At 38.7% G+C, this 24,896-nt stretch overlaps 1 protein-coding gene and 1 long non-coding RNA gene across 4 annotated transcripts in view; both read right to left on the reverse strand.

The window, feature by feature from the left end:
• kcnc3b (potassium voltage-gated channel, Shaw-related subfamily, member 3b) overlaps window positions 1-24,896 on the reverse strand; it is a 73,939-nt gene that overhangs the window by 21,693 nt on the left and 27,350 nt on the right. The window lies entirely within an intron of this gene.
• LOC113578460 lies at window positions 13,621-15,508 on the reverse strand. Its single transcript, XR_003410749.1, has 3 exons — window positions 15,347-15,508; window positions 14,763-15,130; window positions 13,621-13,711 (listed from the first exon to the last, which is right to left on the reverse strand). It is a non-coding gene; the product is annotated as an uncharacterized LOC113578460 (long non-coding RNA).

Here is a 24,896-nt window from a genome sequence, read left to right on the forward strand (position 1 = left end):
CGCCAGTGTCCTGCTGCCATGATGTTTACCTGCCAGTTCATGCCAGGTCACTACATTCAGCTGGCCTGAGCAAGAATCAATTTTCCACAGGATGACACTCTCCCTTGTTATGAAGTCTTGGAATTGGTGTTGGGAATTAAAACTGGTAATATTTTTTGCCCCTGGAAAACATTAAGAGGTCCTAATAAATCATCAGGTGCCACAATGTGACTGGCATTCATCATAGCAGCTCATGTTTTTAATGCAATTTTCGAAAAAAGCCTTCTCTGGGTCCTGTTTTTTGAAAATGCAAGCAACAACCAGTCATGCTCTGACTGCAATATCATCTACACACCGTTTGCTGAGCTGGTCTACGTACCCTTAAATGTTCAAACTTGCTGTGCAGGTTTTTGTTGTTTTGGTCATTGATGTTTCCACTGTCATGTATGAAATAGTGCTTGTACAAAAGCAATAGCCACTACAACTCAGAAGTATCCATCTTTGATACTGGATGAAATGGAGTACGCTCTCACCATTTTATTCCATTTGCTAATTTTACACACCCTCTGGGTCCCTGCTGGGTCCTGATGTCAACTGCACCCATCTTAAATATCCAAGTCCTTAAGCCCTGTCTGGACTAACTATGCCAGAGAGCAAAGTGGATCTTCTCTGTCAGTGGAACTTTAGGGCAAAGCCTGCCTGCATTCCTAGGTTTAAGCTTCCCTCGTTCCCTCTCTCTCACCAATATAATTACACATGCACATGCACACACATACCTGTAAAATAGATTACACACACATACATACACACCTTTCATTTAAGGCACACTGATTTTCTCACATGTATGGATTTGCAGTGGGATATAGCTCTTAAAGAAGCAACACTAGAAGACTCGAGGGTACAAACTTAATTAGGACTTTCAGGGATTTCTAAGCACAGCTTCCATGAATGGGTTATGTGTCAAGATATGACACCTGTAATCACTGATGTCAGCTTTAGTCTCTGCTTTTCTCCAGGGCCTTGTGATGTTCTAAAGACTGCCACTTAGCCTATATGTGGAGTATAGTGTATGGTCTTGGGAAATGATCATTTTAAAGAGACATGTCTAATAGTGGAATGAGGAACAGAAGACTAAAAGAATGGGGTGGAATTCTCTTGGACACTCACACGAAAAGACATTTTTACCCACTACATGTATCAGCCTTTATAAAACAGATAGAGTGCGTGTAGAGTGAGAAGAGTGAGAGGAAGAAAGAAAAACACTCTCACACCACAAAGAGCAAAGAAAAAACATACCACACATTCATATTGGATACACACAAAGACATGCACAGTATGAGTGCTCCTTTTCCCCGCAGACACACACACACACACATATATATAGACGCACATATTTTTACACATATATACACACACACAATAATAAGACAATGAGAAAACAGGAGTGAGATTTCTCCTCCTCTTTGTGCTCTCTCTCTTGCTCCATTCTACACCTTTTGGGTTTGTCTTCCCCCATAGACCTTTACATGACTATTCTCCTGATTCTACAGTCGGTTTATGAGGAGAATTGTTAATGCGTTTGATGCCTGAAATCAGCACAAATTACAGAGAACGGAGAGAGGGGGAGGGAAATATTGAGGGATGAAGGTATAAAAATCAAATCACTGATAGGCAACTCTCACCATTTCTCTTTCTGTTTGTCTGTCTGTCTGTCTGTCTGTCTGTCTGCCTAGCTCTTTCAGCCTGACCTACTTAGAAACTATTTACTGCAGTAACCAGCTCTGAGTTCAGCCCCCTTTCCTCTTCTCTCATCCCTCTGTCCATCTCTCTTCCTCTTCCTCTTCTCATCCCTCTATCTCTTATCCTTTCACTCATCCCTTCTGTTGGCAATTCAACATTTCTCTATTTTCTGTCTCACCAATCGCTCCATAAATCCAGAATACCATGTAGTCAATAGAGTAGTCACATGTGTGTGTCTTACAATCTCACACAGTGCACACTGATGCAACACTACTATGCAGTACTCCGTTTTGGACAGAAGCTCCTCTTGGTTAACATACATACTAAGGCATATAATCCACATTAAACTGGAAGTATTTGTGTTTTGTTTGTGTGTGTGTGTGTGTGTGTGTTTGTGTGCACGTGAGCGTGCCTGTGCATGCACGTGCGATTAGACTGGAAGTGAGGAGGCATATTGATTTATTATCCTGATGTGAATTATGGAGCCATTCTCAAAATGACTTTATCTAAGCCTTTCAGGAGTGAGTTTTCCTACTTATGTGTTGTACAAATAGAATAAGTTTATTTCAATGCAGTATAGAGGGCTCATGGCAGAAATCTATACTGCTGTGCTGATGCTATAATGATGACTTCATTTTTTATTTTAGAAACAGAAGTCAATATGTGCAATTTTTACAATGACACTGTATATGTCTTTTGTTTTTTTACAAACTACTGAAGGAAGCTCAAACATGATTTTGTACAAAGCAAAAAATGAATAATGCAATAAAGAGTATGTCTCGAGACCAGTTTATGTAAGAAGTACCGCTGGATCCACTTTTTATTTTCATTTATTCAGTTTAGTTCAAATGTGTATAAGTCACCTTTTAAGGCCTCAGGGACATGAGTGCATTAGTATCAACATAACTGATAAACTAGGCTTTTATATGGATGTTTAATTTATGCAAATTATCAGGAATATTCTCAGTTTACAGGAAAGATAAACATTTATGTAAATTATCAGTACGGGGGAAGTCCTTGGACGAATTTGAATATTATGAACATTGGTGACAAGTAATGTCATAGTGGATCAGGTCTTGTTTCGACCTGAAGTCCATGGTAGATGGTGGGGAAACTTTAATCAAAGGGGGTAAAATGCTGAAGTTGGTGCTGTAAAAATACAAAACAAAACATCGCTGTAAAAATAGTTAAAACACACAAAAATATTTTAAAAGCAACATACATCAATGACTATAGAGAAACAACTAAAATACAAAGAAAACTATTAACTTTTGTCATTGTAGATCGGTACCCAAAGAGTGGGGACACGCTCCCGCCGGACCAGGACCGTGTCACGCACTTTCCTCGCTCGCAATCGCCTGTCTTCTGACAGGGTACACCTGCATCTCATTGACCTGCACGCGTATTTATACACCCACAGGTTCGGAAGGACGGCACTGCACATTAGTAGTTGAACTACGTGAATCTACTGGAGAGACGCTACTCCGCTCCTAAATATCCACTAGACTCGGCAACGCTACTTGGAAAGTATGAATAATAAAGAACTTGTGAATGGAACTTCACCTCTCGCTTCCTCTCTGCCACCCCGTCACACTTTAATACTTAAAAATTAAATACTAATAAATAAAATAAGGAAATGAACAATATATTTTAGAATATCCTACACATAGAAAAGCACAAAGCTAAACAGAATGTGAATTAGAGCTTGGTTCACTTAATCCAGAATATTGCTTGGGATGAGTGATCTAGATGAAGCATATAACTATAAATTGCCTAAGGCAGAAAGGCACTTAAAAATTAAAGCTGTTCTAAAAGATCATGTTATCCTCATTTTGGTGATTGTCATGACTCTTGGCAGTGAACAACCCCGTTGACTCAAAACACACTAATAATGGAAGAGCAACTGTTGAAAAAGCCTTGAGTTGCCTCCACTACATTTGTTCCAAGACAATAATTTTTCCACTTTTTTCTTAAAATGACATACAACAAAATTATTGTCCTTTGTAACTGACCACATGCTAGAGTGTCACAGCATGGCCCTCTTCTCCTAGGCTCCTCCCTGTGTTTGTGTGATGTTGACTGTAGGCCTTTTGTGTGTGTGTGTGTGTGTGTGTGTGTGTGTGTGTGTGTGTCTTTGTGGCCACACCCCTCCTGTGTCTTTGACAGTGTTTGACTGCCAGATAAGACCTGTGATTTGCTAACGTTGCTTTGTGTCGTTCAATTTCGATGTTTTCGTCTCGTGTTTTAGTTTCGTTTTGTGTACTGCGTTCAATAAACATTAATCTCGTCATGGCTCGTCTCTGCATCCTGCCTTGCCTCCCGTTACATAGAGAGTGCTAGAGTATTTATTTTAACTCTCAAGTCATATAAAATCTTCAGAAGGTCTGTTATATGGTAGGCCTGAAATCAAATTTCAGTGGTTCATTAAATTAAGATGCATAATATATTTCTTTAATTGGATAGATACTTCATGTTATTTTGCCAAGAACTGGAATGTAAGAGCTAGCAGTTTCTATAGCTATTAAGCACAGTGGGCTCATGAGTTGTTTTTTTTGCCCTAGCACTATCAGTAGTTATTTTGTGACTATGTAGATAACTCCATGTTATTGATTGACAATATTGAGCTAATAATAAGCAGATATATTGTTCAAAGTCCCAGAGAACAAAATCTAACTCATTAACTCATCCAAATATGTTTTATATTAAACATCCAGCAAAGTTTGAATGAAACAAAACAAGACAAAAATGTGTTTCATGGTTGGCCACTCCTAGCGTCCCTGTCTCCATGGTTTCCGTGTGTCATGATATTGTTTCATTTTCTCCATTCCAATTTCAGTCCTTGTTTTGGTTTTCACTGTCTTTTGTGCCACCTGTGTCTTGTTAACACTCGTTATACATGTATTGAAATCCCATCTGGTTCGCTGCTAGGTTGCTGGTCGTTTGTGATTCCTAGCCTCTGTGTTTGCTGTTAATAGTTTTATGTACTAAACCCTTATTGTTTGCTCTGCCCATGTTCTTTAGCCTGTGCAAGTTGATTGTATTTTTGTTACAGCCTGCATTTTTGTCATTTTGTGTTTTGTTTCATGTTGTTCATTATGTATTCCTGGACTCTTCAAATTTGCTCTATGACCCTGGACCACACTACAACTCTGATTATGGATTTGCCCTTAATAAATCTCACTATTCTCGTCTTATGTGTCCATCTTGTGATCTAATCTAATTAAAGGACTTACAGAATAAAAAGGTTTTATCTTTCTTCTTGAATGCGTTTAAATAATCAAGTCCTCAGGTCATCTGGAAGAGAATGAGTTTGGCGCCATGGCAACAGAATGCATCCTTTGTGGTCTTTAGTCGAGTGGTGGGCACCACCATCATGTTTTTAGCATCTGATCTGAGGGCACTTGAAGGTACATGCCTAGTAAATCATACTGCTGAGGTAAAGAGCATGCAAGCACTTAAAAGTCAAAAGAAAGATATTAAAGTCACTTCTAAATTACACAGGTAGCTAATGCAACTTTTTAAGGATTAGTATAGTATGATCCTAAAGGCCAACTGGCAATGCATCACAGTAGTTCAAGGATTATGGATTACAAATCCATAAATAATGCTGTTTGTGATCACATTGGATTTGAAATTATGGTTACTTGGGTTTGATTTTGCTTTTTTTTTTGTTTGTTTATGTGAATCACTACAGAGGTTCAAGTTTTTTATTTATTCTCATGCTCACAGGTGAACTGCATTATGGCATTAGTAATATAATATGATATGATTGTGCTGATTAGATGACAACCCCTTTTTAAGCAGACAGTAATGGGTCAAGGGTGAGCATCTTCATGGAACAGGAGTCGAGGGTGAACGAGGACTTCCTGATTGAGTCTGGCCAATTTATTCAAAGCACTGGACACATAATAAAAGGGAAGGTTATTCTTCTTTTCGTTGGTTTTATTCGCATGTGTGCTTGTGAGGTAGATGTCTTTGGGTTGGGTTGTTCTTTCTACTAAATAGCAGTTCCAGGCACAAGGGACGGTGAGCTTGGAAATGTGAATTGCAAGGCTGTAGTGTTGGAGTAGCTGCATGCATGACATGGGATTAAGAACAGGGATATACTGATTTTTAATTGAAGTGATCCTTGCCTGTTTGTTTTTAGGGCCGTGTGAGTGTGGTGTGTATATTGTTTTGTTATCGGTGTGGGAGGCACCAATTGTTTATTTTTTCCCCTTTCCCTTTGTATTTCCCTTTTCCTGGTTAGTTATAAGGATTGGGTGCACTGAGTGAGTGGAGGGGCTGGGTGAATTCCATGTGGCCCAGTTAACTCTTGTGTGCATTTTTTATTTTTTTTTTTACTGCTGAACTGATCATGACTTCTGTGTGCTGTGGTTTCATAATATTCGGGAGGGATTGCTATGTTTTTTTTTAAATATATATATATTACATTGGGAATGAAATTGAGATTTGCAGTGAAGGTGGAACCAACTAAGGCTGTATAATCACTGAAATCTCTCCCTTTATTTTGCATCTACCTTTTGGATGTCCTTTGGATGTCTTTGATAAATTGAAGTCAGATTCAGACTGCTGTGTGTGTGTGTATGTCTCAGACAGGTTCGAAAATTCATAAGCTGAGTAATGGACAAATGGCTACCACAACATTTTCACTATAATTTGCTATAATTTGAGGATACTTCTCATCTGGTCTATGTTATGCTAACCTGCTAATGTGGTGTTTAAAGTTTAGATCTCAGTCAAATGTAATGCCTAGGTTTTTGATATGGTGTTGGGGCCCAGATATGCTTTTGAGTCTGGCCCTCATAACCATTCCCAATGATAACCTGTCATTGTTGAATTCAGGAAATTAAGGAATTGTTGTCTAGCAAATAAAAAATCAAGTCAATGGGACCCCACAGATCGGCAGCAATGGCATCTATAATTGTATGTCAATACTGTTGAAAATATATTTACTGATGACTCTGGCCAATGGATGCATATAGACATTACAGAGTGCTGGTCTCACAATTGAACTTTGGGCGACACTACAGGCACATAGCATTTAGAGATGTTCTCACTCTGTGCGACAAGAAACTCACAGCTGGTCAGATATGACTGGTACCAGTTTAGAGCAATTGCAATAATCAGTATACAGTGGTCAGATGTAGCACTGAAGTTCAGAGGAACCAATATAAATGGGTTACCAGTATCAAGATTTAACCTAATAGATAATTTAGGAAATTAGTGTGATTTACATTTACTTATATTTCTGCCATTTAGCTGATGCTTTTATCCAAAGCAATTTTCAATTATCAATGAACAATTTAAGAAGTTTAGGGTTAAGGGTCTTGCACAGGGTCCCAACAGTGGCAACTTGGCAATGGTGGGGCTTGAACTGGAAAGCTAGTCAACAATGTTAACCACTAATCATTCAATTCATTACTGTTTACTGTAATCTTGTAACTGAGGAGATGCCATCTTCGCTATGATCTTTGCCAAGAATGGAATATTGGAGACTGGTCTATAATGGTTTTGAGGGGTCCATTTCACTTTTTGCTATTTTACTCTGTGGGTAATTTCCTTGTTTAATTTCAGTCTCTGAGAAAGCAAAGTGCTTCTGGTATGCTATAACCTAGCAGGTCAGTGGGGGGGCTACTCTTAATGGAAAAGAATTTACAGCCAAAAAATCAGCACATTCATCACACATCATTAGAAAGTTTTAATGAGATCTGGGGAGAGTGGTTAACCACTCTATCAATTGTAGTAAAAAGAGATTTGGGTTATCTCAGTGGCTTTCAGTTAGACTAGAAAAGTAGGCTGCCTTTTCAATGCTAATCTGCTTGTTGAGCGCAGTTTGCACATTGCAATATATATCAAAGTGTTCAACAAGTTGCTCTATTGTGAAGGCCATATTAGTTAAAAACCTAACACAAAAGACCAGTAGTGTTTAAAACATGATACCTCAGTTTGCTTCCTTTTAACATAACCAGGGTAAATTTAACAGAACCACTAATGCTCATCCAGTTCTTCTGACAATGGCACCAACTACTGCACAGAACCAGAATAGTAAACTGGCATAGCTTGGTTCCTGACATATCAGTCTTCTTCTTATGATTGTGGAATTATAAGAATATATATTTTCTACTTTTGTATTACCTAGAGTATACAATCTATGTCTGACTCAAAATGGAACACTGATTTAAGTGGCTTTGTGCACCAGGAGCATGATGAGCTATTCCCATCTCCATCAGGAAGAGAAGACCCAAGAGGCCTGTAAAACTGACTTATCAGCTTGTCCCAGGCCATACCAAACACAGTTTATATCTAAGGAAAAAAAAAAAAAATCTAAAAAATAAATAAATTTTATATATATATATATTATCACAGTATATATTAGATCAGGTAGGAAATTGGAGACATCTCCAAGATTAGTGTGACAATACAGGAGACGTATCTGCTCTAGCTGTGGCATTTTCTAGTTGTCCATCTGACATATTTATTCTTGTAATAAAGTTAATTTTAAATATTTGTTATCCTAGAAAATATATGTGGGAGAAGGAAAAGAATACTCCATACTCCATTTGGCAAGCCAGCCAGGAGTGCAACATCCAGAGGAAAAATGCTTGTCACTACAGGGAAAAGGTGATCTCCTGCCTGTGTGGTGATTCTCCTGCCTGTGTAGTCTGCCTGGTACTCACTCCACTGAAGCATGTTGAAACCTTACTGGAGCACAATCACAGACTTGATGTTGGTATGAGACAAAAGTGTGCAGATGGCATTATACAAATAGGCTCATTGACTGTAAGAAGAAGTAAAGAGCAGGACTGTGAAAAAAAAGACTCACTGCCTGAGTAAGGCGGTTAAAATTCCTACAGTAAAAAGCACACGGATGAAGGTGGTTAAAATTCCTGGCGTCAGAGAACCCGTGGGCAGTTCAATAGTTTCTACTCCAGAAAAGGCTTTATTTGGGTTTCGGTTGTTGGATAGAATTGTTTGCATAAAAGGCCTTGTGTATTTGATGTTGTGTTCACTGAATGTTTGTTGTTGTGTCATGTTAATTTGATGATGTATTGTTGGGGCTGTGAAGTAACTAGAAGTGATTTTGATGTATGAGTAAGTGAGTGAGTGTATGAGTGTGAATAACGATCAGCAATTAGGTTTAGAGAAAAACATAATTGCTATGTTTTGTGTACTTGTATATTGTGTTTGGGTAGTGGAAAAAACTTTTATGTAATTTTATGTAATAATCTAAAAGGAGAGGGAATTAAAAGCAGGAAGCAGAATGCCAATGCAAGTCTCTGGGGTCTTTTAAAACAGAAACAAAACTGAAACAAAAACATAAAGAACAAGAATAAACTACACTAGACTAAATGATGTAGCAAACTGTGAAACAGGTAGTACTTGTGATAAAGCACAGCATGTTAAACATAGGGTCAAACACTATTGACAACACAGGGATTTAAATACACACCTTAACATGGGCTTTGACAAGGGACAGATGTGTAACTAACAGGATAAGGATGTGGTAATGAGGGAAAACACACACACACACACACACACACAGAGAGAGATAAAATGATATAAACACAAAGGCCATAAGCTGAGAAACTACAGTTTAGGGGTAAATCAAGGAGGGTGCCGTTACATAAAAAAGTTCAGTGTGGTGCATAAAAAATCCAATTTTGGTTAGAAAGGCCCTATTTATAGAATGAATTAGAAGAGTACAATTTATTAGAGGACATACATGATAAACTGTAGAGACCTATGGATTGATGTAAGTCTGCAGAGAAAATGAATTGCTGACTTATGCTTAGAAAATCAAGACTTAGTTTCATATCCAATAGGTAGTGAGGTGTCTAAAATATTGGCTAGGTTGACATGGCTTTCTATGTATGAAATACTAAGATCAGATTTCCCATTTCATCCTGGATTTCAGTACTGAATATACTTAACAGTGACATAGTTGTCGAAGACAAAAGACAATGAACCTTGAATTTCATAACCATTCTGCTCCTTCCTCACTCATAGTTAAAATCAGGACAACAAAAAGACTTAGCTGGAACAAACCAGTGATCTGCCACAAACCATAGGCTAACCATACTGATAGCTATACTCCTAGTTTGAGGGAATTTTAAGTGTGTTTGTTGCTGTCCTTTCTCAAATGGTTTATGCATTTTTACTTTCCTTTTATCTTTTGCTCAATCTTAGCATTTTTTACCTCTTGTTTCAGCCTGGACTTTATGTTTGTAAGAATGCCTGGCTCTGGACTGTTTTTTGTCCAATTCATATCCTACTTCCACTATTTGGACTGGTCATAGACATACTCGGGGTAATGACTACTCGAGAAATAAACCTTAGCCTTCTTCATCCTTATTGCAAATTAGATGTTTATGGACATTCCTCTGTTGTGCATCACACCAAAGCTACACTAATCAATAACCTTATCATACAGAAACACTTAATATTTTTAATGTTTGCATACAGTAGTTGTTATTGTTTACAATTATTAAGTAAAGCTAAAAAAAGCAGAAGAAAAGAAGAAGACACTAAAAGCCGTATCTGGCCATTTGGCTCCAGTGTGATTCCAGCATCAACATGACAGTGATTGGGTCCTGTATCATCACTGATGAACTTATTGGCCATTTTCAAGTGCAAGTATAGGGTTACAGTTAGGAGTACCACACCTTCCTGACAACAGGTCAACAGATTATGGTGGAAGAGTAAGTAAAACAATTATATTTGTACCAAACAATGCCCATCTCATGCTTTCCACTGTACCCATCAAAGATTCAAGAAAAAGGGATTTGCTGATGATGAGATTATGTCCAGCTTCTCACCCAATTTATTGAAGACAGCATGTTTATTCAGGTTAACATCAATATTATGTCTGGATGGCAGTCAGTATTTGTGCAAACACAATTTGAAAAAGCTCACCAGTTCTGTAATTTGTATCTATTACTGAAAGAATCCTACACAGACAAATAGATGCATATTGGACATTCTATGTTGGATTTGTGAAGAATTTGTAGTTTGAAAGGTCTTACTTTTGTGCCATTTGTATACCTAATTACAAATGTTGAATTTTCACATCTAGTTGACATTGTTTTTGTTACATATTGTCCAGCATAAGAATTGGTAACAAAAGAGTGATTTTTTTTTCTGACTACCTTTACTAATCTACCAATACTTGTAAACAGTGTTTTATCAATAAAAGCACACTAAAATGTTGTAGTTATGTATACTTGTAAACTGTTTTGTAAATAAAAATAAGAAAATAGACTAAATGGTGATTGAACTCAAACAGAAATGTCAAAAGGGTTACTTTTACTGACAACATTTTTATGTTTGTTATGTTATGCACTTTTATGCATCCCACAGTTTGAAAACTGACACTTGCATAAGAATTCTGAACACCCTGTAGACCCTGACCCTACCTCTCTTCTCAAGGCCAATGTGCATGCTATCTCTACTCCAGTTGCTCACTTGAGAAATAGAAATTCTGGTTTTATTCCTTGTACCATCAAGATTGTGCATCTACAGCACATGATGTCTCTGCTGAAGCACAACAATCATCAGAGAAGCATCCCGCCCAGTCTGCTACTTCCTCACCATGCTCTTCTCTGGAAAGTGATCCAAGTTCTTCAGTACGTGCACATCAAGGCTCCTAAACAGCTTCTACCCCAATGCCATCATAGAACTGAACTCCAAATGAAAGGCCTCTATCTATCTGACAGAAACATCCATATCCGTTAGGCACCACTCCACTGGTAACCCAGAATGCAGAACGACAAACACTGTGTGCAATATGAAACCAGTGTGCAATAATTCTAAGATTGTGGCTGTCACACCTGTTTTGAAAAAACCCAGCTTTGACTAACTTTCTCTTAGGAGCTATTGACCCATATCCAACCATCCTTTTACCCCACTTAACCCCCATTGACAATGGGGGTGAGTGCAGCTCATATCAATGAAGTTCAACCATTTAGGTTTGAGCCAGAGACAGAAGCTCCACAAGAACAACGGAGAATAACCAAACCTAGTCGTCACAATTAATTCAGAATTAATTCATCTGGACTGCTAAGTTTACCATTTACGTTAGCCATTATGCTGAAAACTCATCACAAAATGAAAAAGTTTTACTAAAGGTAATCGTGTCTATTAAGCGTCATTTATAGTAAGGTTTTCATACTTACAATAGATGCCACATTTGGCTCGGCAAGTGTCATCAAAAGCACGTAATTGAGGTGTTTCACAAACGTAAATAAGCCATTTAAATCGATAACAACAAACCTAATTTGCTTTAAATCAGACGAGTAACAAGTCACGACCAAATTAAAAATGAAAACTCAAATTGTCAGTACCCATGTATTTGTTTACAAGCAAACGTTGATTCAGACTGAGAACAATATCTGCACCACGGAGCACTCTATTCTAATTCTAGTTTTATTTGCCTACTCCACTTGCCCTAGATGTACATGCGCCATGCGTTCCCATGTTAACAGTTGACTAAAGTGTCTGCTGCAGTGACTATGACCAGACCCGCTTTGCTCGTGAGGAAGTTAATGTGCCGTGCATTACCATGCATCCTGGATTTGCTGTGGTCTGTTTGGATGTACATGTACTAAGAACAGCATACTATGCATACAGACAAGACTATATGGAGGACGCACAACAATTGCACAGTAAGTAACAATGCTAGTAAGTGAAGGTTTCATCAGTGTAAGCAATAAGAATGTGAATTTATTTTTATTGTTTATAAGATTTGACTTCAATTTTTGTCTTCTCTTATTCAGAAGATTTAGGTACATTGCTAACGGAAAATGTATCATCTGTTGGAACAGGGAATTCCTAGGAAGACTCAGCAGAATACCAATCCCCTCTTTTGTTGTCAATCACATAGGGCAAACGTTTCCAAATGAACATGGATTACCATAGACAGGTTTCCGATTGCCATGAAAAAAAGCACAACTACATTTTTTTGTTTTATTTTTCATGCCAAAATGATTTAATTGTTACTGTTTGTGCATATCAACCAGTCCTACTGGTTTCTGCTCAAAGAGAAACATGTAGAAATGATCATTTCAACAGTTCTTACTGTTCTATAACTGAACATTTTGAAGCTAATGAATTGAGATAAAATATGGCATGAAACCATAGAAAAATGTCTGGTCAATCAAATAAAATAAAACAAATATTTATCAGTTATTGTTTCAGTTATTTCCACCAAAAGAGACATATTTCAAAAATGTAAACACAAAACCTCCAATCACCAGCTAATCTATATAAAGTTTGAACTTTTTAAATTTTATCTGTAAAGCAGCAAGAGTTTTAGGACAGCAATTTTAATATTGTATCATTAAAAGAAATGTATCTTAATTGTTGGAAACAACTAATTACAAAATTCATAAACAATGAATGGTAGCTCATTTTTAAACTTTGACAAATAAGACAACTGCTATCTCTTTGTCTGGGTGGGCCATAGCAGCAGACAGCATCTATCTATACAAGAATAGAATTTTTAATTTTCCCCAGGGATTATTACTCACTCTGTGTGGGCATGGTTTTGAGTTTACAAACTGAGTAGTCTCCTTTTTTGAATTTTGGATAGAGGATGAACCACTGTGGTCAGCCGTATTTCCGTACAGCTTGCAATCAGGAACCGCTGTCGGGAGCATTGTATTGCAGTCCAGAAACAATACATCTGTTAAAAAGAGCTCAGGTTATGGTGTTATACACACAAACTCAAAAACATTTTTACTAATAGCTTTAATGTTTACTAGTAAGTATTACTTCAGTACAACCTTTATGGCGATTATGGATTACAGGGCAAGAAAATAAAAAGTCTCACCTGGCATGTATTCCCGAGTCGTGGAAGCTGGCGTGTTTATGTACGATATACAAGATGACTGCAGGATAAGATTCAAGTGAGGAGGTCTAGAAAGCTTAGAAATATCACTTAGGAGGAGACTTCGATGAAGAATCTTCTCCAGACCAACACAGCTGGCAGAGTCTACAATAAAATAATTGAAAGATTTAACAGCTTCCAGCCAGTATAAAGGAGTTGATATTCATCTCTACAAAACTCTGCATTAGTTGAAGAAGTTAGAACTAGAAAACACTGATCCAGCAATACAAATCCAACAGCAGTGTTTTCCACTTTGGAACCATCATCTCTCTGTCTGTTTCTCAGTACGAAGAAGCTAAAGACGCATCTGACCAATACAGATGATTTATTACTGAAGCCTTCAACCAGCTGACATTTGCACTTTCCCTTTGCTTTCCATTGCTATCAATATTTTTTTTTCTAAAGTTGCGATAAAGTTAATGTATACACAAAGATACACATATGCAACATTTTGGATATTCCTGTTCAAATTGTGCTTATTCATTTCCTAACCTCTGCCAATTGTAGTGCACAATTTGTATTTATTAGCTAAATTTAACAGCAAAAAAGGAAATATTAAATCTACCAATACAAAGAATTACAAAGCATTTCTAAAGAGGATGTGTTTACTTATATAAAATCAACATATATGTAATGTAGCCAGAGGAGCCTAAAACATCTGCAGATGGTACATACCTACAGAATGTCTTATTCTATCATAGAAATTAGGTAATGAAGTTACCAACACAACTGTAAAAACCTGCTTTTTTTGCTGTTTTACAAAAACTGCTAACTGAAACTTGACTTCCTTCAACATTTTAATAGTAAATTATTTAAGAGTATCTGAAAAATGAAATGCTATTTAGCTTTGGATGTATGCCAAACGTCAAATCTGTGGACTACAGCTGGCCAGTTCTCTGCAATTGTCAAACTGCAGAATGGGTCAGTCATTAATTAACATTGCTACTTGCAGTTCTTGTGCACCTTAGACCTTCGAGTTCACACTATGCAGAGCTTTTGACTTCATTACTCTGCAGTAAAAAGTAAATTCAAGTATGCCATTTAAAAATGAACCAGATTATAAAAAGTATTACACTAACATCATACCATCAATGCATATATGATTTAAGGTTACCCACATTCAGCAATACAGCAAATAGTAATATTACCTGCTTACCCGCACAACTTCAGTGTGAAGTTCCAAAACTGAAATTGTTCCATTTGCCACCAAAGTTATACGAGGGGCAGGTATGAGAGATGTGTAGCACAGTGTCATTATGTACAGAGACAGAAGGCCTCGTTTGTTCTGTACAACAAAGGCATATTTGTAAGAACTGCAAAAGCTGAGACTGTATTTCTTTTCCTTGCTTTCAGAGGGCATATGAACTACTTCTTCTTCCTCTTCAGGTGGGAAGTAATCTTTATCAATCTCTTAAGCAATAAACTATTCACTCTCCACTTCATCTTCCTTTTCAGAAATGTTCTCTGACATTAAGTTGCACTGGACGGCACATGACTCCATTACTCCGAATATGGTTTGACAGCCTGTGCAAAACAAACTGTAAGTCAAAATAGCCTTGATGAGTACATCAGTGATGAGTTCATTACATTCATATTCTGTATATGTGAAACACAAGTGTCCAAATATCACTTTTCAAGATGAATTTGGCATGTTCACAAATGATATTTCACAAAAGGAAGATCTCCAGTGGTATAGTTTATTATATACATTTATATACAAAAACAACCCTTTTGGCTTACCATTGCTCTTGGTCCTTGGCTTGACTGTAAACAGATATCCTGAAAGCAGAGGTAGAATCCTCACTCCCAGTGTATTTCATTCCAGGACAGTCCACAGTAATTACCAAAGGCACAGCTGTCTCCATACTCTCTAAAACAGAATCAACTGCTGTGCAGAGTGCTTTGGGCTTTCTCAAACGAGCCTGTAATATGATGAAATAGACTACAATATTATTTGCTCCTCACATTTTTTAGTCAAAACACACACACACACACACACACACACACACACACACACACAAAAACCTGATCACCATCAGTGTAGCAGTATCTAGCCAGCCAGCTATCTTAGCTATCTGGCTATCTACATAAAGAACATTAGAAACGTCACACTGAGCTATTCATGACAATAGCTAGATAGGTAAATGCAAATATTCAGTTATCATCGTTTTAAAAGTGATCTACCCTAAATTCACATTCTTAAGATAATCTATAAATTTCTGTAATGCAACTACACGGAATAGTTGAACCATCAATCTTAGCTAGTCAGTCAGCTACTAATATAGCCTAGCTAGTAAGGCTAGCTAATATTAGCTAATGTCAACTAAAATGGACAAAGTAATTGAGTAACTGAACTTACCCTGTTTACTTCCATGTACACAGAGGCTCTTCTCATTACTTTCTTTACATGCCCGTATTGTTGGAAAAACACCAGTTTTAAGATCCAGCCAGCATGTGACCACAGGTTTCCACATCCCATAGATGTAATCATCATGTGTGAAATTAATACTACAGATAACAGAGCAAACAAATGGTCGTTCCCAATGCACATTTTTAAAGTTGACAAATTTATTCTTTACACACACACACACACACACACACACACACACACACACACACACACACACACACACACACACACACACACACACACACACACACACACACACACACACATATATATATATGATATTTGCTGGGGGATCTTTAGGCCATTTGTGCATGGGGGTCCCACTGTACATTGAATTATTAGAAAGACAACACACCTTTTTTGTCATTTTGCATCACCTACAATTCAACTTCTTGAGTTATTGTTCTCCATGTCACACGTATGACATTTATGACAGATTCCAAAGACAGCAGGTGAGGCAAACAGATTCCTATCGATAATCACAGATTAAGAACTCAACTTTTGCTGTATTTTGCTGTATGTACTTTCATATTAGCTGGTGCTTAGCCTTTCCAAAACTTGCAAACTGTACAAGTTGGGCTAAGAGAACAATGAAAACCCTGTTAGAAAAGTGTGTAATAATAATGTATTTCTTAAGGATAGCTATCAAAACAAATAACAAAGAGCCAAGACTAAAGGCATCTAAGACACCACATTTGGCCCCTCATGCATTGCAGAATTTGAAAACATATAAAACAAACATACATCAAATCCAGAAGAGCTGTAAAGAAACTAAGTGTTTTACAGTATGTTACTTTGCTCCAGAGTGAGACCAGAGCCATCCCTGGCAAGTCTCTCTGGGTGGGCTGAATGGTTTCCCCTTATCAACAAAGCACCTCACATTATATGGACATCTAGCCACTAATAAAAGAAGAAGAAGATGTAGAAATGAAAGAGACTTTACATTTAAAGGCAAGGTGAGAAATGCCTGAGATTGTATAACCAGAAATGGAGTCAATTTGCATACGACCCTAAACCAAATCATTGCCCAAAGAAAGAGTGAACAAAACAAGACCAAATGAGAACAAGTCCCACTTTAAACCTGTCTTTACCATCAGCAAACCAAGGTGTCAGCCATAAAAGCATTACCATGAGAAGTGAAGAAAGATGTAGTTACCAAGAGAACCCCCATAATACTCAGACAGTGAAACCACAACTGATCACACGGAGAATAAGGAACTGGACTTTAAACTGAGAACAGAAATAAAACTTGAAGACAACATAAAGAAAAAGTCAAAAACAACAAACAGAAAATAAAATGTTTTCAGGAGAATGCTGTAAAATGCCAAAGCCCTTGCAGAGTTGAACCAGTCACAGAGGATCCCAGACCCTGATATAACACAAGTGGTACACTATTACAGCTACTGAAAATAGTTTGTGTGCTGCTTCAGAAAATACTGCTCCAAAACAGATCAGAAATCAAAAGAAGTGTGAGAGTGAGACAGGAACACATTCAACAGTCACAAGAAGTAAAGTCCAGGGAGGCAGTGATAGGGAAGAATGTGAACTGGACCTGACAGGTTATGAAACTGATGATTCCTGTGAAGACCCTTCAGCTTTCCAGCTCCTCATATTAATGCTAAGATAAGCCCTAGATATGTACCACAGAGCTTTGCTGACATGAAATGAATGGCCAGTGGACAAGGCTGGAGAAACCACATTTGAGACATGGACTACTTGACAGATTTTGGCACTAGATGACATCAAAGCCATGCTGATGCATGTTACAGGAAAAGACATTAGAAAGAAAATCTCAGAAGCAGGCTTGACCGTAGATGTTAACAGCAAGCATCCTAATGAGAAACCTTTTATTATGCATAGGAATTTATTGTGGGACACGATAAGGGTACAATATCCCACTGACTGGGATCCCTCAAGGCTGGAGCACTGCAAGGTGACTGAACATCAAGGCATTCGGGAAGTTATCATAGATTTCCAAAGTAAATGGAAATAAGATATGGGTGAGCTATAAGACCACAGCATCTCAATTAAAGCATTGTTCCCAATGTCCCTAATATAGACTCTACTGAAAACTGTTCAAGAGAAAATGAACCATGTTGTGGTCCTGAACAAGAAACCCTGATCTGAAATTAAAGAACATATCCATCATGTCAACAGATACAGACAGAAAAAAAGACTCTGAATTGTTAACCAAACTGTTAAAGAAACAACTGGCAGAAAAGAGCAAGATGGAGAATAAGAAATCAGCCAATGTACAGTCATTTGCAAACATTTGCCAAGACCAGAGGAGCCTCAAGGTCCAATGTCCCCAAATACCCTAGATGATACTATCTCTGCCTCATCACCTGTCTATGTGCAAGATATAATAACCGTGCTTTTCACCTTTTGTGTAACCCACTACTGACCATTTTATTACTAAACATGACAACTGCAGGAAACCATGAACATGAGACATTTTGTTCCCAAAAAGGACACATTCCAGATGCCTCAGGCCCATTTGAACAGATTTATAAGAACTTTATTGATATGACAGAAAGGAAGAAAGGGAAACAATAGCAATAAACAGTGAAAGACGGATTATCTAGGTGGGTGTAGGCCTTTTCATCAAACTAAAACGGTGTGCAAACAGTTGCACGGGAAGTAATTCCAATATTTGGGATTCCCAAGATAGTCAGCTTGCGTACAGGCAGGCATTTTGCAAACAGCATGATTAGCTGGCTAACAAACCAAGTGGGCATCAAACACAAGGTCTTCTTTGTGTACTGCCCACAAGCAGGACTGGTAGACAGAGACAAATGGGACAAACTAAATTCAAACTGGCAAAAATGTACCAGGACACTGGATTGAATTTGGTAGGTGCGTTACCCCCTTGTCCTGATGAGCATAAGGTGCACAAAACATATGCACAGATGCACACATATGACCGCACATGAAATACTCATTGGAAGCCCAATGCCAATTCCTTATGAAAGGCCAAAGTTTCTTGGCTTGCATCTGCAACAAGTGGAAACTGAGTTGTCAAAATACTTGATAAAACTAATTTCTATACATCAGTCTTTATATCACCATATAAACGAAGTCAGTTTACCTCACAAAGAACCAGAGAAACATGACAACCTGCCAAAGCTAGACACCTGTGACGAACTGTCTTTATGACGGTATATCAACGAAAGTAGACTGAACCTAGGGTCCAGGGAACAGATGCAGTCTTACCAACAGCTACAGCAGTTAACACTCTTTTACATTGGCTTTATTTTAAATCACTAACATATTGATATTAATGCTTGTGATTTGTGGTGATCTTCATGGTGACAGTACCTACCTATGTATCGATGTAAACAAGAAGATCTAAAAACAACAATGTAACTACAGAAATTAACGAAAGTGTTGATGTTTCTTACTCCAAGTATTTTGATTTAAGGTATTCAACTGAGAAGTCATATTCACATAAGCTAGTGCTTTGCTGAAGGTAATGACTACACAATCGCACACAAAAGCGGGTAAGACAGGAATTTTACTTTGAATGGTAATATGAAGAGGGTTTATTGCCCATCTATTTTTTTTATCCTATGAATAAGAATCATGACGTTACAAAATATTCTAGTTATTGAGCATATAGATTAATGCTAATTATTGTAAATTATTATTGTCAATGTAATGACTGGAGGGGGGAGTATGGAATAATAAGCACAATATACATTTTCTACTTTTATATTACATACAATAGTGCATTATAATGTATACAATCTATTTCTGTTTTAAAACGTGACTTGAGACGGAATGCTGAATTGAGTTTTGCATGTGTTTGATTTCAAGCGGCCATGGGCGCCAGGAGCGTGCTGAGCTCCACTCATTGCTATCAGGAAGAGATGTAAACACATTGGAACCTAGAGTATACATCTGAGCTATATGCATCCATGCTGATGAGGAGAGAAAGTGGAGACATCTGTGAGGTTAGTCTGACTCAATACGCAAGCCCTATCTGCCATAGATTCATTCTTTTCACATTTTTTAGCCAACCAGCTGACTCCAGTAAACTAGATTATTGGAGCTAAAGGGATCTAAAGGGATCCTAATAGGATAAGGAGCAAATAAACAGAGTTAAAGTGAGTTAGGAAAATTAGAATAAGCCAATCAGGAAAGACAATGATTTAGGAACATTACAGTAAGCCAATCAGAGAAGGCAAGGACACCTCACCTTTAGAAAATCCTGTAGAGTATTTAAGAACATGCATCACCATCAGCTAATCATTGTTCGCTCTTGAGACCGACTTCCTTTGTTATTTGTAATAAAGTTCTGTTTATATTTTAATTTGTAATTTTGCTTATCCTCTAATCTACATGGGAAAAGGAAAATAATCCTCCATGAATACACTTGATTGTCAATTGATGATTACATCACTCAAGCACAATTAAACCCAATGGCACAAGTAGAATTGGTATTATTTGGTCCTGCATGAACTTACCCATGCTGTTTTTGAGAATTATCACTGTAGGCAGGATTTACTCAGAGACAGACTGATCATGCATGATTTCATAGTTCTGATAACAGATATGTGGGAGACATCAGCCACATGGTTGGGCAGGGTAAACCTAGCACAAGCTTTGCTCAAAATTAGGACCACACAAAGTACAACAAAAGGGGATAAATTTTGGTGAAGTACATGTGGACATGGAAAGTCACAAATAATTATTTCCAAGCATATTGTGTGCTTACAAGAGCAGCATTAACCTAATTACAAAGCACTCAACGATTTATGCTCCCTAAGGCTTTCGAGCGGTAGTAAGTAGAATGTCAAGGGGGCATCTGGAAGATTTCAGCAGTGATATCACTTTTGTATGCGTTCCAAGATTAATAGCTGAAAAAGTGAAGATTAAGAGTAAACAGTCAATGGGGTGAAATGCTCACTTCTTTTCCGGCAGTAGTTTTATTGTTATAGAACACTGTGTAGTTGTGTACTGCACACACAGAGCTAGTCGCTATGAAAAGATGGTGCATGAAAGTTGCAGTTAAATGGGGGTTTGCATCAGCAGGTTCTGTGAATAAACTTCTTGTGGGATTGAGAGTGGCCAGATCCCTGAACAGTGGAATCAGAGATCAGAACAAACCCCAGGCAGGGGGCACATAGTAAACCAGTCCAGCACCAAGGAGAGGGTCCCTGGCACAACCTGGAATTAATGCAAGAGACCGGGTTCCCAGAGGAGCCACAGTGCCACACAGGTAGGATGACATGACACTGAGTCACCACAGATGGTGAGGCATTTTGCTGAGTCATTAAACACATCTCATGGCTAGACTGCAGTTGATTCCTATCTGACTGTGTGCTGAAGCATTCATCTGAATCGATAAATTGTGTTGGACGTGATGCTCGTGGGGATCCATAATAGTGTGGTTCTGGCAGACATCATGTGAGATAATGCTGAACATCAGACCAAATGTCAACAAGTGGAGAATTTGGTAGCGAGACTGATGCAGAAATGACTCCCTCGTCTCTCTGCCTGTTTCACAAACACACACACACTTATACACAGAATGCATTAAAAATATTTGTGGTAGGCCAGTTGGCTTTTATTCAACATTTAACTACATTTATTTGCAAGGTTTGTGTGTGTGTGTGTGTGTGTGTGTGTGTGTGTTTCAGTGTAAGATCTGAATATTGAACATGTAGCTTTAATGGAAGATCAGCATTACTTTAACAGATAAAACGTCATGTCACTCAGCTAAGTGGCTATCAGTGGACCACGATTTGGTAGGTTCCCGAAGTCTTCGGTAAAAGAACACAAGTTGGGAGGATCTGACACATTCCGGTAAAGGAGCACTATTTGGTATCTTCCTGCCCTTGGTGCAGGATAGGGAAGCTAGCGCAGCTGTCGCCATGGAGACAGCGATGAAACTCTGCCGCAGTAAACATGGCATCAGCAGAGTCCCATTAAAACTCACATGCACACACGCACTCATCCGTGTACACACACACACACACACACAACACGTTCTAGCTCAAAATACAACTGTGTGACGTCGATTTGACACTCGCATTGAACATTCAACATTTGTATATAATCTCTGCTCACTTCTCTCCAACTCTATCGCCACCTCTCTCCATCTGTCTCTCTCTCTCTCTCTCTTTCTCTCTCAGGAGGGAGGGCTGGAATCCAAGAAACTAAAAGTGCTTGTCCAGATAAATTAACAGAACGTGACAGAGAGATCCAGGACACTCCCCCTCCTTTTTACTGCATGCACACGCACAAACACACATACACACACACACACACACACCTGGCCAAATCATTGACAAAACCATCATCAACTTAAAGAAAGAAAGGAAGCGTGTGCAAGAAGAGATGACATCCTCGTGGCTTGCCCTTTGAGCTGTGCTGGAAGGTAAATGCAGGAGAAGAATATGACAGACTCACATTCGTATCTTGATATGGGTGTAAAACAAAACACAACTGTCACATGGGATCAGCCAGTAATGGCACACCTGAGAGTGAGTGGGTGGGAACTATCGCTTGATATAACACAGGACACTGCGGGAAACTGAAGGTCAGAAATGAGACAGGTATGTGTGTGTCTTATTACTCTTTATACTCTCTGGTGAATTTCAAAGGTTTTATATTTTGCTTCTAAAACATAGTTAAGTGAACATCGATATTCAAAACACATTACAAGGTCAACCAGAATGAAAGTAGAACCCGTTTATTCTTTGTTTTAAGTGAGCGTAGATGGACTAGAATAAAAGTTCCTCTCCTGAAGTCCTTCATGCCATTTTTTAGAACCTCTAATCACACACCATTTTTTGCCTCTAAAGTTTGTTTTATAAGACAACAACTATTATTTTGTATAAGGAACCTGAACGGAGAAAAGCACAAAAGAGCCCTCCAAAACTCTTTAATCATGACGCGCCAAGAGCAGCTAAATCTTTTTGTGCGACAACCGAGGTTCACTTAAAGGGTTGATCTGCATATTCAGCATGGTCTCATTGGGAAAAAAAATGTTTGGCCTTTAAGATTTTGACTTACTAAAAGTCAGTTACTAACCCAACACTCCATAGGAAAGAAGCTCAATTGGCAGGCCAGGAGTTGCGGTCCATTTTACCAGCCACTCAGATCTTCGTTGTTGCTTGGTGATACTTTTCACAGTATTTGAAATGTCAAGTGAATCATTTGAAACATTTACTATGCAGTTAATTGCCAAGATTTGTTGGGGAGAAGGAATGGGTTTTCAAAGCTTTCTGTGTCTGTATGGAAAAACTATATCCATCACATCACATAGCATAGTAACATTTAATCTTATATTAATATCCTAGTGTATCACCTCTACAAGAGAGTATTCACTGCCCCACATAAATGTGTGTGTGTGTGTGTGTGTGTGTGTGTGTGTGTGTGTAGTATCTTGCCTGTTTTGTATTCTCTCCAGATCACTGCAGTGTTGCCATGTGCGTTTGTCCTTGCAACACGCCCCCTGTTCTTTCGTTCTGTCTTTCATGCACACACACACACACACACACACACACACACACACACACACACACACACACACACACACACACACACACACACACTCTCTCTTAACCACTGTCCCCTGTGCCCTAGGTATTTCCATCTTTCTCCTTTTTCTTTCATCTCTCTGCGTCTGTCTGCATGCTGTCTGCCTCTATCTCTCTGTCCTTACTCTATTTGGGGGCTTTGTGGCAAAAAAGTTGCTTTGTAAGACAAACAGGAAAGTAATGGATCTCTTATAAACACACACACACACACACACAGACGTGTATATACACTCACACAAGTACACGTGCACGCACTCACACACACACACACACACACACACACAGACGTGTATATACACTCACACAAGTACACGTGCACGTACTCACACACACACACACACACACACACAGACGTGTATATACACTCACACAAGTACACGTGCACGTACTCACACACACACACACACAGACGTGTATATACACTCACACAAGTACACGTGTACGCGCACTCACACACACACACACACAGACGTGTATATACACTCACACAAGTACACGTGCACGCACTCACACACACACACACACACACACACACACACACACACACACACACAGACGTGTATATACACTCACACAAGTACACGTGTACGCGCACTCACACACACACACACACACACACAGACGTGTATATACACACACAAGTACACGTGCACGCACTCACACACACACACACAGAGACGTGTATATACACTCACACAAGTACACGTGCACGCACTCACACACACACACACACACACACACAGACGTGTATATATACTCACACAAGTACACGTGCACGCGCTCTCTCTCACACACACACACACACACACACACACACACACACACACACACACACACACACACACACTTATTCACTGTCCCTATACGCCCTTTAGGTATTTCTGTCTTTCTTTTTCTTTTGTCTCACTTTGTCTGTATGCTGTCTGCTTCCATCTCTCTGCTCTTACTCTATTTGAGTTTTTTGGCACCAAGTTGCTTTGGAAGACAAACAGGGAAGTAATGGATCTCTCTTACACACATATGCTTGCACATCCATGGTTTTATCAGCATAAATGTGAGATAAACACACACATGCACACTCAGAAGGGGGTCTGTCACAAACTGGCCTAGAAAACCACTCTGTGTGGGTTGCTGAGCAAAAAGTCAAAGTGATGAATTCAGCATTCACTGCCCCTGCATGGTCCCTACTGCTGCCAGCCTTAACAAGCAGATGGTCAAGCACACACTCATGCCCGTACGCACGCACGCACGCACACCCACGCACACACACACACACGCACGCACATGCACACACACACACACGCATGCGCACGCACACACACACACGCACGCA

The sequence above is a fragment of the Electrophorus electricus genome, chromosome 10 (genome assembly GCF_013358815.1).
Source record: "Electrophorus electricus isolate fEleEle1 chromosome 10, fEleEle1.pri, whole genome shotgun sequence".
NCBI lineage: Eukaryota > Metazoa > Chordata > Actinopteri > Gymnotiformes > Gymnotidae > Electrophorus > Electrophorus electricus.